The following is a 20,203-nucleotide window of genomic DNA, read 5'->3' on the forward strand; positions in this document are numbered from 1 at the left end:
TCTGCACATTTTATTAATCTTACATCTCTCTTTGTGAACTCCCTTACTTCTGTGTTTATTATTTCTTTCAAATCAGAAGGTAATTTATCAACTGTCTTTTCTGTAAACAATGCTACAGCTGTCTCTTGTTGGGCCATTTTAAATTGTACATCCTCATCAGGAATCTGAAAATTAACATGATCTGGTGTACAGTAATCTGTGCTGTTTAATTTGCAATTTTACAATTGTTTTCCTGCCAGGCCTGAGTCACAAATGACAAATTGGTGACTTTACTCAAATGGGCGTATTTTTGGTGCAAATTCTTCTAAAACTGGGTTTGTAATTTCTTTGTTAAAAATTCCTACAACTAAGTCTAGACCTTCCACTGCTTTCACAATGGACTTGGTAAATTCAGAATTGTTAGTGTTAAAACTCTCATTTTCAAATACAGCAACCTGTTGAACTGCGTTCTGATTTTGTTTCTGGAAATAATTCACATTTGCTCTGGACAACTTATTCACATTAATTTTAGCATTTTCCATATTTTGTGGGACCATTTGGGCTTGAAAAACTCCTGCCATTGTTACCTGTTTCTGAACTGACATTTGCATTTGCTTGGCTGACACATCTTGCACCTGCATTTCTCTCTGTATTTGCTCATTTCCAATTGCTGCATCATGTTTAAATTTAAATTTCTTTTTCCAATGCTCAAATCTGTTATAAAGATGGCAAAAGAAAACTGTTTCCAGCAGGGCAACATCCATCGCTAAATTTGCACAACGCAAAACACCTTTACTTCCATCCTGTGTTCTTTTAATCTTTTTCAGGCTCTGGGTTAATTTGTTCCCCCATGCTTTTTATCTTTTTTTATCAATGCTGCTTCCTCAAAGCAGGCTTGAAAAATCCCATCTTCAAATATATTCATTTTATCCTGGGCTGCAGATGTTGTAAATACCATTTCCCCCCCACCTGCCAGTGCTTGTACTGTCTGGGGTAATTTCTGTTCAATAATCTGTGAATTCTGAGATTCTAAAACAAACCCTGACATAATTACTCCTTCTGCAGCTCTTTGAACCTTTTGAGTAGGAACCGTATTAATTGGGACAGTCATAATTTTTCTAGGCACGGCCTGAGCATCTGCAGTTTGTAATATTTGGCCTGAATCAGTCATATTTGAAGCAGTAACACCTGGAGGTATCACTGTCAGTGCTGAATCAACAGGTAGGGGGTCAATCTGAAATGTCTGCACATTTCTCTCAATCTGTGTTTCTCTCTGTTCAACAGAAGCAGTAGCCACTGTAGTACTTACTGGTACATTATTTTCAGTATTTTTAATGGGAACCACATAAATTGGCGTACGCTCAGTTAACAATGCATCCATTATTTCATCCCCTGGATCATTATTTATTTGAAGCTTTTTATCATCATTAATTCCATTCTCCTGCATCTGGTGCTTTACCTTTTAATCCTCACTTACTTTGTCTCTTGCTGTCTTTTCCTACATGCTTAAGGCCTCAAATTGTGCAGCTCTAGATGGTGTCTTTATTTCACATAACTCTTCCCTTAATTTGTCAATAACTTGTAATTCAAAAGTACCATCTTTTGGTAACCTCAAAGGACCTTCTTTTTCAGTAATCTTGCACCATTGGTGAATCCACATACATGAATTTTGTCCCAAATTGGTAGACATAAAATGCACATGTGTTCCTTCAGGAGCATCAGCAATTAAAAACACATTTTTCACTTTACCTCCCAACAGTTTCTTTAAACCTTCAAACATTTTCATTTCTGCAATAGTTCAATGCAATTTCTTTTCTCCAATACTGTCAGTTTCAATTTCAGTCAGTTTAACTCCTACTACTGACCCTCTCAACTACAATATTTTTCTGAGTTTTTCTTGATTGAAATTCTGTTATTAACAACATAAAAACATTTGCTACTCTGTCTGTTCCACTAAACAAAGGATACATTTATTTTCACTGTGAGTAACACATTCCGCTTACTCTTCACAAAGTAAGAACTTCTGTTTACTCTTCAAACACTGCGAGTAAATCCCTTCCGCTTACCCTTCACTCAAGCTCAGAAGAACCTGCTACTCCTTTGGTGTTACCCTTTCTAGGTGATATAACACCAAATTTTCACCAGCGAACTCTTTGCTATTAATCACTCTCACTTTTACACAGAAAATAGTCCCTACTTAAACACTGGCGGCCCTGCATAGCTTCTCTTTTTAAATTCTTTTTTTTATTGAGCATATCCAGAAAAAAATAAGTACAGATACATACAAATTCATTAGAATGGAGACAATTTACAGAGTAAGAAAATCGTTGAGGATTAAAAAAAATAAAACTTTACACAGACAAAAGGAAAAACAACAGACATTCCAGTACAATTTACCCAGAATTATCAATTAGAGTGCGTGGAGAAGCTCAGCTAGTTCATCCTCACATGTCTACTCCATTCAGAAATATGCACCCAGATCTTCCTACCCCGGATCCTGGCCTGTCTGCCTCTACAAGCATATATAGACATCTTTTATTTGTATATCCCGAGGAGCCTAGCAAGTCACATATGAAAGGTTGGTGGCTCGGTATCTTTCCATCTTGTGACCAATAATAACCTGAATACTGCTGCCCCCAGGAACAAACCATATTCTTGTTCGGTGTTGAGACTCAGAGTACTATCATATCCGAGAATCAGCAGGGTCGGGGTTAATTCTGGTCTAAAACCAAGCAATACTTCCTAAAAGCCTAACAGGCCTTCTTTAAGTAGGGCCAGCTTGTCACAGCCATACAACATATGTATCAAAGTGGCAGGTCCAGACCCACATCTAGGACATTTGTCGTCAACCCTCTTCCCCCAATGGTAAAGTTTAGCAAGGGTAAAGTAAAGATTGAATATCGTTTTATATATTTGAGCTTTTAAATTCGAAGCTAAGAAATTTTTTGCTGTTAGGGAAAGGCTCATGTAGATATCCACATCAGGGTTGCCCAGTTTTGTTACCCAAGATGCTTCAGTTTTTTCCAGATCATCGGGGCTTTTATCAACCAATATTTTAAGTCCCTAATTCTGCTCGTTTCCCTGGTTACCGCTTCTAAAAGCGGGATCTTCTCCAGTTTAATCTTTGGCTTCCATGTGGTAAGGACATTCTTAATCTGGAGAAATGTAAAATATTGTTTGTCTAAAACGCCAAACACCCACTGTAGCCTAAGGAATTGAGCATCTTGCTCTCCCCCCAGAAATCCCCTATTATTCCTACCCCGTATTTTTCCCACTTTTTCCCCATATCATCGTTGGCCAAGTAAGGCAACAGTGGTGATCGCCATAAAGGGGTATATCTAGAGATTCTTGGGAGTGCCATAACCTTAGAGACTTGCTTCCAAATTCTCCATGAGCCATAGATTACTTTAAACCGCACCTTCTTATAGTAGCTGGGTTCCGGTTGTCTCAGTAGCAACCCAGAAGCTTCCTTCCCCATCGAAAGCTCATAAATTGTGGGTATTTTTGGGCCCTGCACTGGTTCCTTGGTATTATTCACCGATAGCAGGGTAATCATCTGATATAACAGGGCTGCCCAGTAATACAACATAATATTAGGGACTGCAAGGCCTCCCCTGTCCTGGGGCAGTGCTAAATATTTGAGTGCTCTTCTGACCTTCCCATATTGCCATATAAAATTAGAGAAAATTGTTTCCAGTGCCCTCAATAAATTATCATCTACGGCCAGTGGTATAGAACGAAACAAATACAATATTTTCGGTAATATGGTCATTTTTAATATAATTCCCCCTCCCAATAATAGACAAGTGCAGCCCGTTAACCCTCCTTAAATCATTCCCTATATTTTTAATCAAAGGTACAAAATTGATTCTGCTAATTTCCGAGGTACACTGCTGAGGTTGCTCTCCTAGGATCGTTAAAATCAAGGTCATCTGTGCATAATACTATTGTTTTCCCAGCGTTCAGAGCATAGCCAGAGAAACAACCATATGCCTCAGTAATCTTACCAATTTCTTCAATCGCCTCGGCAGGGTTGGAGGTAAGGACCGCAATATCGTCGGCATAAGCCAATACTTTTGTCTCGAACCCACCCCTAATTATTGGTGTAATACGCCGGTTCTGTAGCAACTTATCAACTAGGGGGTTGATATATAAAGCAAATAGAATTGGGGAGCAGGGACAACCCTGTCTAGTCCCTCTTGATATTTTGACATTGCCAGATTCCTCCCCCAATAGTTGTAGTCGGGCTATTGGCTGATAATACATTGCCTTGATAGCTTTTACAAACTGGGGGCCAATACCGTTCTGTTCCAATATCAGCCATAGAGACTCCCAAGACACCCGATCAAAGGGTGTCTTCTGCGTCGAGAAGGATCATAGCCATCTGGTCCCCCACCCCGGACATAATGTCAAAAAGAGAAACAACTCTACGGGTATGGTCTGTTGTTCCTTTGCCTGGGATAAACCCATGCTGCCATGGGGAAACCAGATGTTCTATGACCCTCCCTAGCCGATTAGCCAAAATTTTTGAGTAGATTTTTATGTCAGAATTAATCAGGGAGATCGGCCGGTAGGACGATGGATTATCTGCTGGTTTCCCTTTCTTAGGAAAAATTACAATCGCGGTCTCTTTCCAAGACTCAGGGGGGGTTCCACTGTATTGTACACCCCTAAACAGATCTAAAAGCAAAGGTGTAATGGTTGATCCCAGGATTTTATACACCTCGAGAGGTATACGATCCGGGCCCGCCGTCTTTCCTGACGGCAGCCTTGACAATGCTAGTTGAACTTCTTCAAGTGTAATTTCTGCCTCCAATTCCTCTCTCATGAGCCTACCCATCCCATCACCAATAATAATGCCTGCAAACTGCCCTGTCATACCTTGAGAGACCTCTTCTCGACTTTTATTAATGTCATCTTGATACAGAACCTGGTAGTCTCCCTGATTATGTCTTTCGAATCGGTATAGGCTTGCCCATCAATTTTAATCAGAGATATAGCGTTTAATGGTGTCTTCTGCCTAGTACGAAGCGCTATCCTCCTGCCAACTTGTTCTCCAGTTTCGTAAACACTATTACGGTGTGACGGATACTCCTCAGCTGATTTGTGACTTAGCCAGTTAGTGAGCTCTGCTTTCAATGCGATAATTCGATACTGGGTTAGATCTTCCTTCAGTCCCTGTGCTATCTGCATAGTGTGCTCTTCTTCAGCCCTAGCTAGATCTTGCATCAATTGTTGTTTTTTTAATTCCTGCTGCTTTCTAGACCTAAAAACAAAATAAATAGTCTCGCCTCGAAGGGCTGCCTTGAATGTGTCCCACACCACCCCCCTGCTAGCACTAAACCTATTTATATCAAAAAAAAAATTCCTGTGCCCACTTTTTCATATGTGTGATATATTCGCTATTCACAAGAAGTTTCCTGTCGAAAGTCCACCTACTCCGTGGCCTTTTAAAACTGGCTATTTCAAGTTCTAAAATCAAGAGGTTATGGAAAGAGATTATTTTAGGGAGTTTCTTAATCCTGGCTTGCTCAACAAGATCCCTTGTACAGAAGAAATAATCAATCCTAACGTATTTTTTATGTGGGCAGGAAAAATACGTATACCCAAGATTTTCGAAGTTGTTTGTGGCCCAGATATCTACCAGGCCATGACTAGTTTTTAAAGAATGAAATGCCCTATAGACCCTGGGCTTTCGACCCCATACACCCCTATCCCATGGTCCAGACTTAATCTTGAGTCTGATCATGATGGATGTGCTGCACAACTGAACACGAGGGCCCTAATTCTACAGACCGCAACTAAACGCTGCTTCCAGCCAATGTTCCCAACTCATTAATACCTCACCATAGTGTTCCCAAATAGATATTACAATTGTAAGTTACATTTTCATTTTGTTTGTTAACCTGTCTTTAGTTGGGTAACCCTTCCAGGTATTCCTTAGCCTTTATTTCTGACATAAAAACCCTTGTTTGTCCCTCAATAATCACTTTTAGACGAGCTGGATTATTTAAAAAGGCTTGAGCCTTTTTGTCCTGGAACGGTTTAATAAGCTGCCGTAATCGCCAACGCCTTTCAACAGTAGAGTGGCAGAAATCAGGGCGAACAAAATAAGAAATCTTGTTTCTGGACCTTTTAGCGTCAGGCCGTGCTTTTTCGAACACAGCCTCACGTAACAAAAAATTGCTGAAATAAACTAGGATGGCACGGGGTAGGGCTCCTGCCCTTACAGGCAATTTCTGGACAAAGGGGACCCGATGAGCACGTTGGATCTCTAGAGCCCAGTTCCAGCCAGTTAGCTCCGGCAAAGAGTCTTGCAGCAGATGAAACACGAATGATGGTATATTTGCTCCCTCAATTCCCTCGGGAAACCCGAGGACCCACAAATTGGACCTCCGTTGAAAATTTTCAAACTCCTCCAGCTTCCATCTGACATCCACTAGCTGTGCCTCGTGAGATCCCACCATTGCGTGGCAACGTCAGTTTCTGTGGTGACTATCCTAGACTCAAGGTCGGTTAGGCGTTCCCCAAATGAACTGCAGGTTTTCGTTAGTTTTCAAACGACCCCTTGCATCTTGCGCATGGCAAGCTGAGCCTTGCGACTGTCTTGGCGAGTCTCCTCGCGGTGCATGGAAATAGCCTGAAAGATAGTCTCTAGAGTTGGGGAGGTTGACTCGGATGGGTCAGAAACCGACTGGGAGATGAGCCTGGGATTAGAAAGTTGATTCGTCGGAGTATAATCCCAAGCCATCTCTTTTCCACCACACATCTTTTTCTTTTTCCTCTGAACAGTTTTACATGTGGGACCACCTACCTCTTCATCATCACTATAGCTTAAGTCTGTGATATCAGCTGATGACTCCTCTGTCCACTCGTCGCCGTCAGAGACAGAAAACAATTCACTAGGTTCCTTGTCTGGCTCTGTCTGGTGTTCATAGTCAATATTGCTACTGGCATTAGCTTCTAGTGCACGATTGGCAGTAACTGGATTGAGATCGGCATTAGGTAGTTGCTCCTGGGGTTGCATACTCAGAATATTATGGTTATCTGCTTGAACCCCAGAGTCCCTTCCATCTGTGCCTATATTTCCTGCATTTCCTATATTTACTGAGTTGGTCGCCCCAGATGATCGGCCTGTTGGAGTCAAGATCAGTGTTTTTTTTGTCCCCCCATGAGATTCGAAATCAGAGTTTGAATTGAAGAGCCCCCAGGTCTACCTTCGTTATGAGTTGTCCCAATGTCGAGTCCATTCTCCGCCTCGCTCAATTCACTCTGTGTTACCTGAGTTCTCACTCTCGATTCAGACAGCTCCTGCTGGAGTTCTTGAGGGGGCGGCTCTCTATCAGCAAGCACTTTGTGTAATGTGCTCACCGCTGCATCCGGACTTATGTCGGGACAAGCCTTCCCCCGGAGCTTCCCTTCACGACCCGGACCTAGTCTCCCGGCGGGACCTCTCAATAGATCCACAACCGTAGGACCGGCTGGGCGTCCTCTCTGTGTTGTCCCGCCTCTTCCTTTCTTTTCCAGATCCGGGTCAGCTAACGTCCCACGACGGCCTCCTTGCCGCGGAGTTTGAGCTGGAGATTCCAGTGCACCCGCCGGAGCCTCTGCGGCCGCATCTCCTGACTCGATCCCGGGCATCTGTTTAGCCGCCTTAGCCCTGGCCCCCCGCTGCAGCCTTGGGACCCATCTCGGCACCCTCAGCAGTCCCGATCATCTCCACGGAATCCACTTCTTCCCCCAGCACTGTCTGCAGATAAGGGCCTTCCCGACGAGCCTCAGAACTCCCCACCACAACCCTGGTGATGTAACGTAAAACGGAGAGCCCGATCACCGTGCCTAGGAGTCGTAAGTACTCACTGCCAGTCTTTTCGGGGCAATGTGTTCCTAGGCAGCAACGTACAGCATTCATAGTCCCGCTTTATGTGTAGATTAAGGCAGCGTTCCCGGCATCTGCAGCCCTCAGCACTCTGTGCGCACCTACGATCTCAGGCGACCGCCATCTTGCCCTCTCTTCGTTAATTCAAAGATTCAGCCCTGCAGAACTTCTCAGTGCTATTTCAACAGACGAGTAACCTCAGAGCAGCGTGGCTTCCATTTACCACCGGCTATTCATTTCCCGGGAATTTCCAGGTATCACTGTACCTGTGCTTCCAGACAACATAAAACAAGACACTAACTTTTCATGTTAAGAACATATAATCAATAATCAAAAATTATGTCCTATGAAATTACCAATATAATCAATAAAACCATCAAGTCAAAAATGAGCAAAATTTTCATCAACAGTTAACACCCTCACTATTTTCAACACTTCCAAAATACATCCTAGCACATTAACAACATTTTACAACCCTATTGATACTCATACCACTCCAGCAATCGCCTTCTTGCATTACCTTCCAGTACTGTTTTGCCAGTCTTCAGGTTCCGAGTATTGGAATCAGGAATCAGGACTTGGACATTTATCTAACTTGGGCAATTATTTTACTTCCCTACTAAGGTCAATGATCCATTAGTCGAATAGTTGATGGTGATATTATTAATCCTTAATCACCAAACTAATCAATAATGACCATCCTCTTGCTACCAGAAACTGATGCAGCGGTAATTTCACAGTAATTTCTCAATGCAAAACCCCATTTACCTCTAATTTACCGCTGTAAAGGTACTGGGCCCTTGCCACTGTATATTACCTTCAGGAGACTTTACATAAACATGAAAAATCAAAAATGCATTTAATATTTAAGCCAATAAAGAGAGTTGTGAGTATTTTTAAAGGGTTTTATTTTCTAGTTAATAGTTAAAGTTCTCTGACCCTTTATTCATTAGTCAAATATCAATCAGGTTAAAGAATTGAAATAGTAAAATAGAATTAATACAGAACATATTACAGTCTGCATATAAAGCACCACATGTAGAAAAGAAAATGTGGCGCAAAATGTCAGTCAAAACTCTTAAAAAGTTTCTAAGAAACGAGTAAGCCTTGCAAGGCTTATCAATAATTAATAATGGCAAAAATTTCCCATAAAGAGAAATAAATGCATAGGACAAATACATCTTTTCAAAAGCAGTTAGTCAAAGCATGAAATTTAAAGTTTAGCACCTAAAATCTAAACCTGTTCTGATCCTCTCAGCTCTCTCTCTCTGCCTTTCTGTGCTGTTCATCTGTCTCTCTGTCTCAGGAGCTGCAAAATAGCCCCCACAGACGCAGCCACTCCTTCTCTCTCTAAGGCTTCCAGTTATCTGACTTCTGTTCTGCCTGGCGTTCAGGAACAAGTGAGTAAAAAGCCACCCCTCCCACTTGTAAGCCATATTTCAAGCAAAAGTCCACGTGCTTGGTCCTCGTGCCTGGTCCAATCAGAACTTCAAGACACATCGTCTCCCCATGGGCTGACTGGATACGTCATTAATCAGGTGTGTTCCTCATTACATGACTTCACATCCTTTTACATTTTAAAACAATTACATTTTCTGTAACAAAAAGTATTATTTATGAGGAAACAGAAAATACATTTTATAAGAAAAATGTGTGCTCTGCAGTTTCTCTTCACTCCACTGTTTAAACAGGCTACAAAAAAATAAAAAATAAAAAATATGCAACATAGTGAAGGTCGAAGAGACAGAAACAGGAGAGCGTGATTTATCAACAAAGCCTTTTCATTTAAAGTTGGGAGACAACAGAACACACATTCCATCTTCTTATCTTAAGGCTGCCACAGTGAACCTTCCGAAGGAAACTAATCACGAGCTTTAATTTTTACATTGCAAAAATGCGTGTTAATTCAGCACAAATATGCTAATTCAAGACACATTTTATATATATTCTATAAAGAGGTTAAATCTAAACTACACATTAAAACAACTATGATTAATTAAATGAGCATTGTTTTACATGATTTTATTTGCAGGCCTCTTTGATGTTTTCATTTGCATGCACCAAAATCTGCCACTTGAAAAAAATTTGACTCCTTTCATGTTTTCATTTTGCTTGCACCAAAATCTGCGTGTCATATTAAATGCAGTCTGTCTGAAGCACAAAAATAAAGCAATGCCTGACTCCAGATAAAATCTGAGATACATCAGGGGGGAGAACAGATACATTGGCCAGACCTGGATCTAACTGGCAGGCTCACCATGAGTTTGGTAGAATGCAAGCTTAGAGAATTAGGAGAAAACAAAGGGGATTACTTGGCCTCAAAACAATTAAACATTGAGAATAAAGGGTTAAAGTGCTGGGATATCGAGACGGGGAGGAAACGTTAGAGCTAAGGGAGAGTGGTTGAGTTCTTTAGAGGGTGTTGGAAGTGGTGTTGTAATGATAGTTACAATGAAAGGGTATTTTAGGCTATGCTGTATGAAGCCGAAGGATATATATTGTGAGATTCCTGCATCCAGAATAAAAGCAAACTTTTCCTATCATATCATTAAGATGAGGGATTTCTGTTTTTGGACTTGGCCCTCTCTGCAGGGTCACCCCCAAACTGTTTGCCTCCATCCACCTGTTTTCTGAACCCATTTTTAGGTCTCGCTGAGCCCCAGCGCTTGCGCTGGCTCGGAGAGACATTTTGTATCTGGGAATTTTCAAGTGCTGCCTGTGGCCTAAAGCTTGAGTGCACGCGAGCGTGCACGCGCGCAGCCGCCAATCACTGATGCGCGCGCATCACTCGCATGCCGTCCCGTCTTAGCGATCGCTTTGATCGCACAACATTCGCATAAAAAATACACTGATCCTGCCCTTGTAGATCCACATTTCATTTATGTACCTTTTTTGCTTCTGAGTATGTCTCCTGCATGCAAAAAGAAAATGGCTTGATGTATTATTTTTGTAATATGTGCATCAAATTGGAACTGAGTTTAATTCATAGAGTTGTCTTTTTAGCCCAAATACTGCTTGATCCCGAATGCCAATTATATAATAATATTGTTCATTTTCTAATTCTTCCAGTGTTTTTGCCAAGATTTGAGATCATGGCATACAGACCATATGAGAAGCTCGCAGCAAGCGGCTAACTCGCTGAGTTGCCGTGCCCCCTCACATCTGGCAAAGCAGCGCTGGTAGTTCCTTAGATAAAGAGACATTCTCACTTTTGGGCATATAAATATGGATATTATTAACATTACTCATCTGTCTAGCAAAATGCACGTCCTTGCATGCTTTGTGAGCGAGCCTTGCACAATGGCAGCTGCTCGAAAACCTGTGTGCTTTTTAAGGCTGTGCGTGTGCATTATAATGAAATATTCGAGCAGCAGCGAGGCTTAGAAATATTTCTTTTTTAGGCGCTCGACGGGTGCTGTCATGCTTTATGATGTGGCGACAACTCCATATCAAAAATGCTTCCTTGCGTTTGCCTGTTCCTAATACATTATTCTGTAAATAAAAGCGCTCTGTCGCCTCATCTGTCAGGCAGGCGGCCGCATCGCTCGCGCCCATGGCTCACCCAGCGAGGCCTTGGCTGCCTGGCAATCCGCGCCTGAAGATGAGCGCGCGCCAAGAGCAAAGCGCCCAGACACGTGCTGCAGGCCCATGCGCGGCAGGCATGTTTATTCTCAAAATAAATGCATGTCAACAGGAAATTTGCTTCTGATGTTTACTGCAGAATTTCAAATGCCAAGGACCGTGAATATATTTTGAGTGTTTGCCGGTGACTGGGCCACCACCCTTCATCAGTCTGAAGAAGACATTCAAGCTCATTCAAATACTACAGACCTCGTTTCAAGCCGCTGTAAATCTATGTGCAGATACACCCGCTAATTACTTTTGTGCTATCTATCAAGAGCTCTCTTCACCGGATTCACTTAGCTATGATAAACGGGGGAAATCCGCTCGTTCATTTCAGCTACCTTCAATTACAAAATATGCTTTTCAGGAATTCTGTTGACCTTTCAAGGCCCTTGCACTTTGCTCTTTTGATGGTGGGAGTTATTTAAGAGGGTGACCGTCACAGAAAATACGGTGGAATTTACCATCTGTGGCATTAGGCAAGACCCTTTGGTTTTAATACAATTATGTATATGCTTATAGGGGTACTGAGCCAGTCCTCTTCACCCATTGGGTTTTAGCTATGCCCTTCATTAGGTCTCGCTGAGCCCCAGCGCTTGCGCTGGCTCGGAGAGGCATTTTGTATCTGGGAATTTTCAAGTGCTGCCTGTGGCCTAAAGCTTGAGTGCACGCGAGCGTGCACGCGCGCAGCCGCCAATCACTGATGCGCGCTCATCACTCGCATGCCGTCCCGTCTTAGCGATCGCTTTGATCGCGATCGCTATTACTTTCGCTTTCACGGCCGCGCGGCCGTTACTTTCACGGCCGCGCGGCCAATGCTTGTTTTTCTTGAGCCTCGTGGCGCAAACATCCCATCATGCCCTATACCTCACCCTCAGGCCCTTTCGCCCCCTCCTTACCACAGTCTTGCCCTGCGGTAGACTATTGGTGTCAAAACCTGCAGCTTCCATGTTTGCGATATCATCACAGGCAGGTCCTACAGTTCCATCAACACACACGGCTCCCTCTATCATAGGGTTTGGCGAATCCATGTCTTGTTTGTCCCTATCCCTCGGCCACAGAACTGGAGGATGTGCACCAGCTTCTGCTAGTGGAGCAGCTCTGCCCTCAGGGGTTCACATCTTTCTGCAGCTTGCTCAACAGCAATGTTTCATATAACAAGCATACTTCGTTAAGATGTAGTTCTGGGACTGGAGAGCTGTGTTAAATCTTACTGATATTAACAATTCGCCTCCTTTGTCACTGTAAACCCCACCATCTGCCTTTCAAGGACAATCACGTGTTATATTTGGCATATGGTAGCGCAGCACGTGACTTAACATGGTGCACTGAGGCTAGGAGGTGCTTTGGCAAGGACGTCAGTCAAAGTGACCCCTTGTTGTCAGGCTGAACACAAACGTGTAATTCTATTGTGTCACTCTGCATGGCTTTGATAAGATCGACCACAACATTTTTCTTGCTCATTTGGAGTTAACATATAGGCTCAGAGTTGCTGTTTTTTCCAGTAGTTTACATTCTTATTAGACAACTGCAGCCATCAGTTAGAACGTGATTTATTCGCATCGAAAATCACGATGCCCTCTCCCAAGGCTATTTCCTCTCCCTTGCTCGCTCTAAAACAGAATCCCCCGCCTCACTGGGATTCTCAACAGCATAATTCAAATAAAAGTCACTAAGGACCAATAAATCGTTCGAAAGAACTCAATGGGCTCCAAAAAGTGCAAAAATGAATAACAAACAATTGGCTATGTCTTAGTGGTCCAAAAAGTCTCAAACAAAAGTTCAAAAATAAATAATGAACAAGAGGGTTATGCCTTAATGAGACTACAACCAATATTTTCCTCAATGGTCAAATTAATGGGAAACTGTAACCTTTAGCTGCACCCAACCCATTGCCCTTACCCCAACTGCACGCCACACACTGCTGCGCTCCTCACACTGCTGCACGCCTCACACTGCTGCACACCGCACACTGCTGCACACCGCACACTGCTGCATGCCTCACACTGCTGCATGCCGCACACTGCTGCAAGCCGCACACTGCTGCACGCCGCACACTGCTGCACGCCTCACACTGCTGCACGCCGCACACTGCTGCACGCCGCACACTGCTGCACGCCGCACACTGCTGCACTCCACACACTGCTTTTATGCGAGTTCATGCTACTGACATTGTAAATGACAATGCCTTTTATTTGTTTTAAAACCAAAACATAAATAAAAGTCATTGTAATTTTACAATGCCAATAGCTCAAACTCTTATAAATGCGAGACCTATTGCATTGCAAATGCTTGTTATTGGTTGTTAGGAATCTGTGCACCACTGCTAACCAGTGCTTGTGCTCTCTCCCTTAAACATGGCGAAATTGGCTTACACCCTATTGGCGCATTTAATTTACCTGTATGTCTCTTGTAGAGTGGTATTACATGTACCCAAGGCCTGTAAATGAAATGCTACTAGTGGGCATCAAGCATTGTGCCACTCACTTCAGTGGCCCTTTAGACATGTCGCAGGCCTGCCATTGCAGCCTGTGTGCAGCTTTAAACTGCCATTTTAGCCTATTAAAATAAACCTTTTGACAGGCCTAAACAATTCTTTTTAATACATATAATTCACCCCTGGGGTAGACCTCAAACAGCCCAAAGCATAGAGTGAAATGCATTTAAAAAGTTGGAGATGTACATTTACCTTTTACATGTCATGCTAATAAAACACTCTTAAATTCCTTTTTCACTACTGCAAGGCCTACCTCTCCCATTGGATAAAATTGGGTTGCCTTGTTATATTTAATAAGTGGTAACGTTTAATTTGGAGCAAGAAGGAATGTTGAGTTTGGTATCTGAGAAATTATATTTTAAAACCCTTTTTAATGGTAAAGTCAAAATTTAAGTCACAGTTCTAAAAATTACACACTTAGAAAGTTGTGCTCAACAAGAGAGGGTTTTGGCACTTAATCAGTAATGCTTGGCCAATCATTTAGAAAGTTCGCATTTTCTTGTCCCAGCGATTTGGTGGCTCTAGCCTGCTTACTGGTTCACATGACTAAGCTTAGCTGGCAGTTGGTCTTTGTGTATTACTCCTAGACAGAGAGACAAAGGGGGAATAGATGTTGGCAGGATGGAGTATCTCTGACTTGAATGGGGGTGGAGTAGTCACCTACCACGCTAAAACATCACAAAACCGCTGCCTCAGTATAATCACAAAGGGTTTATCACTAGTCTTTTGTACCTCAGACAAGCTAGAGATAGGGCAGGGAGGGAGGAAGGTCCAGGTACTTCAAGGGGTGGAAGTCTCTAGAAATTTTTCCTACTTCAAAGTTGGCACCAGGTATATATTTTGGACCCTGAGACCCAATTCTTCAGTACACCTCTGGACCTGTGGATACTACAGAAGGAGGACTGCCCTGCTACCCTATTTGCTGAGAAGGAATACAGGACATGCACTCTTCATCGCAGGCTGAAGTGACTCCAAAGGTCAGCTGACTGACCTCCTGTTCTGAGCTACAGGGACATAACAAGCTCCATAGGCCTCCTTGCCTCTGTCCAGCTAGGCTGCAACTGAGCCTGCCTGAGCCTTGCTGGCTTCTGCTGCAGTGAGTACCTGGTCCTCAGGAGGTGCCTCTCAGGTCCTGGACCCTTGGTGTGGCATCAGTGGAGGTCCCTCTTCCAGAGGAAGAGAAATCCTAATATTTTGGATTCTTCACAACCACGAACTGGCCTGTTTACGACAAGAACTTGCCGCCCGCACCAACTATCAATGTGTTCGCACCGGTGAACCCAACTCTTCACGCCACCGTAACTGCTAGCACCGACTGCCAACACAAAAGCTGCACTTTACGCCACAGAATCGGCAACCCTCAGTCTGAGACTACTAAGGGGAATCTCCATCAATCATTGTCCATGGTACCTGACACGATCTTCATGCTACAGTGATGACCGTCTGTGACGCCCGGGCCTGCGCTTCGCACTACACCGATGACCATCCACGACATTCTCTCTGTTCCTCGCGACCCCTCCACCGCAAATTGACCTCTTCATGCTGGACTTGAGAAGGTACCTCTTTTAGCGTGACTAACCTGGCCCCTATATACATCCCACGTCCCATTGTGGTCTGCCTGACTTGAGACTTTTACCCGGTGCCGCGCGACCAGAAAACTGCAAGTGACGCTTTGTGCTTTTCGGCTCCATACTTACCTTAACTCCTTGAAATTGCATATCTTTGGTTCTACTGATGGGATTTTTGTCGTATTGGTATCAAATCATTTGATAAGTTTTACTCTATTTTCTAAATTATTGTGGTTTCACTTTATTACTGTCTGAAGTGCTGCACAAATACTTCACACACTGCCTATAAGTTAAGCTTGACTGCTTTTGTGCCAAGCTATCAGAGTATTAAGCACAGGTTAATTTGGGGTTTGCTTGTGTTTTATCCTGACACGAATTGTGGTTGCTGCTTGAGTAGGGTTTCACACCACTCAACCAACAACCTAATTTCTTACATCTGTCCATTTCCCAATTGTATAATTTTTTGTGCCTTTCGATTTCCTAATTTGCTTCCATATTGGGTGAGCTTGAAGCAAGATAATTGAAGGGTTTCAATAAAATCATCTTCAGTAATTAGTGATTTGAGAGAGAGCATAGATGACAAGTCTATTAATACAGATTCATGTTCATAACATTCTTCATATAGCACCCCGTGATTATCACGCATCTAAACATACTATATAACTCGATTCTGTGCTATATCTTTCTAATCGCTGGCTACCTCACTTGATGCCATTTTGGGCGAACCTTTATTAGCACCTTATGTGGAGACATTTTCTCATCTCTTCGCCCTGTTCGTTCAGCTGTCAAATGCTATTCAGCCTTTTCCTATTCCCGGGAAAGGTGACGATTTCTTGTGTTTGCCTGTCTTTGGAGTTCTCCCAGGGACATAATCAATTCAATTACGTGGCCTGCCACATGCAGACATTTCATTATCACATTTGAAAGGTGAGCAATGAAAGAAAAGAATGTGTAGGATGGTTGAATACGCAACTCCGACACTCCGTCTAAAAAAGCCAACCCTACAGTCAGCTAACATTTCAGAACAAAAGCGCCAACATTTGCCTTTGTGCTGCACGGCACTAGCCCGAAACGCGTATTGAAACATTTATGCCCGCAGTGCGGAACGATGACGTGTTTAAAGGTGGACTATTTTATTTCATACAGGAAACGGTTACTGATTGCAAATTGAGAATATACTGGGCGGCACTTTCAGTGTATAAACCTTATTTTTCCCGCTGCTTCCAGTTTCTGTATTCAGCGTGTTTCATTCAGCAGGGGCTCGCATCTTTTTACCCTGCAGTATCCAGCGTCCCCCAGCAGCAAGGCGTCAAAGCTCCTTTGATGTGCCGAAGCACACCGGGAACCTTACAGCGAAAACCAAAATGTCGATTCTGCTACAGGAGCGAGGTTGCTGTAACACATTTGTATTTTTCTCTCGTGTATGACGGGCTGTAAGGTGCTCGCGATGACAAGGTGTAAATTGCAGCAACGTTCAAGGTGCTCCCCAGTAACCCCAGGCAGCTGGTCTTGTCATGACCTACGTTTCCAGGAGATTAGCTTACCTATGGCCAGTAAAATGGTTTCACCCCAGCAACTCCTGGAAACTACGGTCTCCAGATGCCTGCTGATGCAGGCTGGCCGCTCATCCTCCTCCGATGCTGGCCTCGCATTGATGAGCTCGGCCCCAGGTGCACGGCAGACGCATAACACCACCTGCCCCGCACTATGATGCTTACCTTAGGTTTCAAAGCCAAGGTGGAACCAAGGTAACAGAATGAAATGGTGCAAGGTTATTAACTCAGGTCCCAGCAGGCTGCCATCAAGGAGAAGTGGGCATTGATTTAAGGCAAGGCATATTATTCTAGGCAAATTTTCTGGTCTTCTGGAGAGAAAGGTCTTGTCACGGTGGTCTTTAAAGCACCATAGTGCTTCAATCTCACTGGGAATATGATGACAAAATGGCTTAGTGATTTGATCACTCGCTGCTGATATTGGACATCTGCAGTTCATGAGTTCTGAGTTCTGCATTCTGCCTCAGCTTTCCATCATTTTCAAGGTTGGTAAATTGGGTACCATTACAATAGTTGAAAGTAACGTCTATTATTTACATAACTTAGAAACAACAGCAGTGTTGTATGCAGTGCTATATAAAACACGTTATTGTTATGAAACTAGCAAATGGTGAAATTCCAAGACATTAACTTTCCTCTAGTAAAATGACAGTTAGGCGCGGCCACTCCCCTGTTATATCTTCTCACAAGGAGCTAAAATCTCACCTGTTCTTTCAGGCCTTGCTCCATTCCATATGATATACACCATCACTACTTGTCCCCACTGAAAACCATGTGTACACTGCCTACAGCTCACATTAACTGCAAGCCAAGTACAGGTGAAGTGTTCTACAAACTATACTCTAAATAATCTTTCTCATTGCAGATTAGACCCAGGCCTATGTAAATCAGCCTTGATCCTCCTCCAATAGGAACAGTCCAACAGAATTGCCAATCCATGTCCTCTCTGAACCTAAACACAAGCAACCCAAGGCCGGTTTTGGTTGATTTGGGCGTCTTCAGTCAGGTGCTGCTTGGATGCAGTGACACAGTGAGATGGTACCCATGTCTGGGCATCCCTGTCGCACTTACTGCATCACAATGACAACTACAAAAAAGTGATGAATGAAATACTTGAAAGAATTTCAGCCACTGGTAATTCTAAAACATTGTGGGTCAAAATATCAATGAAGTAAGCCATTGTATACGATAATATTAATGTTTAAAATTGCATTTATTAAAATATTGTGGTAAATAACATTGCTGTTATGAACTTCGTTCTGTGTATAGTTATTTTCGTTATATTTTATATATAAATGCGTGTTAAATTATTGTTCTATATTCTTTTACATGTTATTTTTTCATATTGTGGAGTTCAAGTATTGAGAGCCTACTCATTCAGAATCTCCTTCTTGTTTTGGAAGAATCACAAGCTCTATGTCATCTCCGAAATACTGTTTATTGGGAGCACAGCAGTGCCAAGGCAATTCGATTTCATACAAGGCTTAGTCAAGATAGCTTGTGTTTAGATCATGTGACAATGATAAAGTGAAACGATCATATAGACACTGAAGAAATACTGCAACCTGCATCATGGGAAACAATTTCAACGAAAACATTCAGTGCTGATAATATGTAAAAAATAAAATCGATACAGCACCATTTTTGTTAATCTTTTTGCTATTTTTCATTTTTGTTCAATGCAAAATACCCTTTTATAACAATACAAGGAACACACACACACACACACACATACACACATATATAAATGCAAAAAAGAAGTAGGGGAATCTGGGCAGTTCCTTCCCAAGTTCAGGTGGAGAGCAGCTCCTGTATAAAGCAACCGACTGCACCAGCGATGCTCTAAATCTGCTCACCTCTAATGCCTGTTTTTCTAGCAATGTTTTTAAGCATTGAATTAGCCCAATGCCATCCACACCAAGCTAGAAAGGGACGAAGTCTTTGGCCCTTATATATATATGTTTCAGATGAAAAAAACAATTCCAACTCATCGTGGCACAATCATCTACCCCTAAACAGATCGTAGAAGATGTGTGTTTAATCAAGAGCTCAACTTATTCTTCCCAAGTGGGCCATTACATTCATAGCCAATATAACATCCAAGCAGATAGTTTATAAATTAGATATATAACATCTGACATTGAAATATATGGGTCAGCATGGATCATTGATCAATCAATGTTAATGAAGAAGTCAACTGTTAAAAAACCTATAAATGGATCCATGATTCTTTCACTATATTCAGCACATGTGGGCTTCTACTTTCAAGGTCAATTGTCAATTGGGGAGAGGAGTTGGCCTAACGGTTAGCGCGGTCGACCTCGAACCTGGGGAACTCGGTTCAAGTCTCACGAATGATGCTGAACATCCTGTAATTCTGGGCAAATCACTTCATCTCCCCGTGCTTAACAAAAATGAACATGTACTCATGTAATGAAACTGGTGCTATGTAAAGCGCTCTGATACCCGATTCGGGTCAAGTTCGCGCTATATAAAACTCTGTAAAATAAAAATAAAATAAAAAAATTGTATACCTGGTTTCCAGATGACGTAGTTTCAATTTTATGCATCACCACATGGATTTTTCTCAACGTGGTCAATATCAAAACTATTTTTCTGCTAGTATGTTATATTGGCTATGCATGCAATGGCAAATACAAAGAAATCCTAGGGTCTAAACATATACCAATAGTGTACATAGATCAATAATACTCCTTATGAAAAGAATGTATGAAGACAAACATACGAGTTTGTAAGATCATCCAAGGGCAGATCCCTTTCTAGGACGTAATCCCTCACTCACCAAAGGTGACATGCTTCATCATAGGGATTCTCCTCCCAAAGGAAACACCTAGTTCCTTCGAGGGCTACAACCCCCTCACTGTGAGGGAGGAGCTCTGGGATGTTTTGTTGGAGTGTAAAGGGTATCCTAAACCCACCTATGATGAGCCAAGAGTATGAGTGAGGTCGCAGCGCAAAATAAACAGTGATGTGAAATAAGAGTGAAAGATTGAGTGAAATCTAAAACTGGCTAGTGGGCATAGAAAAACAATTTTAATAGAGATATGCCTACTGTCAGGATTAAAAAAGCAGTGCACCAGCG

Source organism: Triturus cristatus, chromosome 2_2 (assembly GCF_964204655.1).
Source record: "Triturus cristatus chromosome 2_2, aTriCri1.1, whole genome shotgun sequence".
Lineage (NCBI taxonomy): Eukaryota > Metazoa > Chordata > Amphibia > Caudata > Salamandridae > Triturus > Triturus cristatus.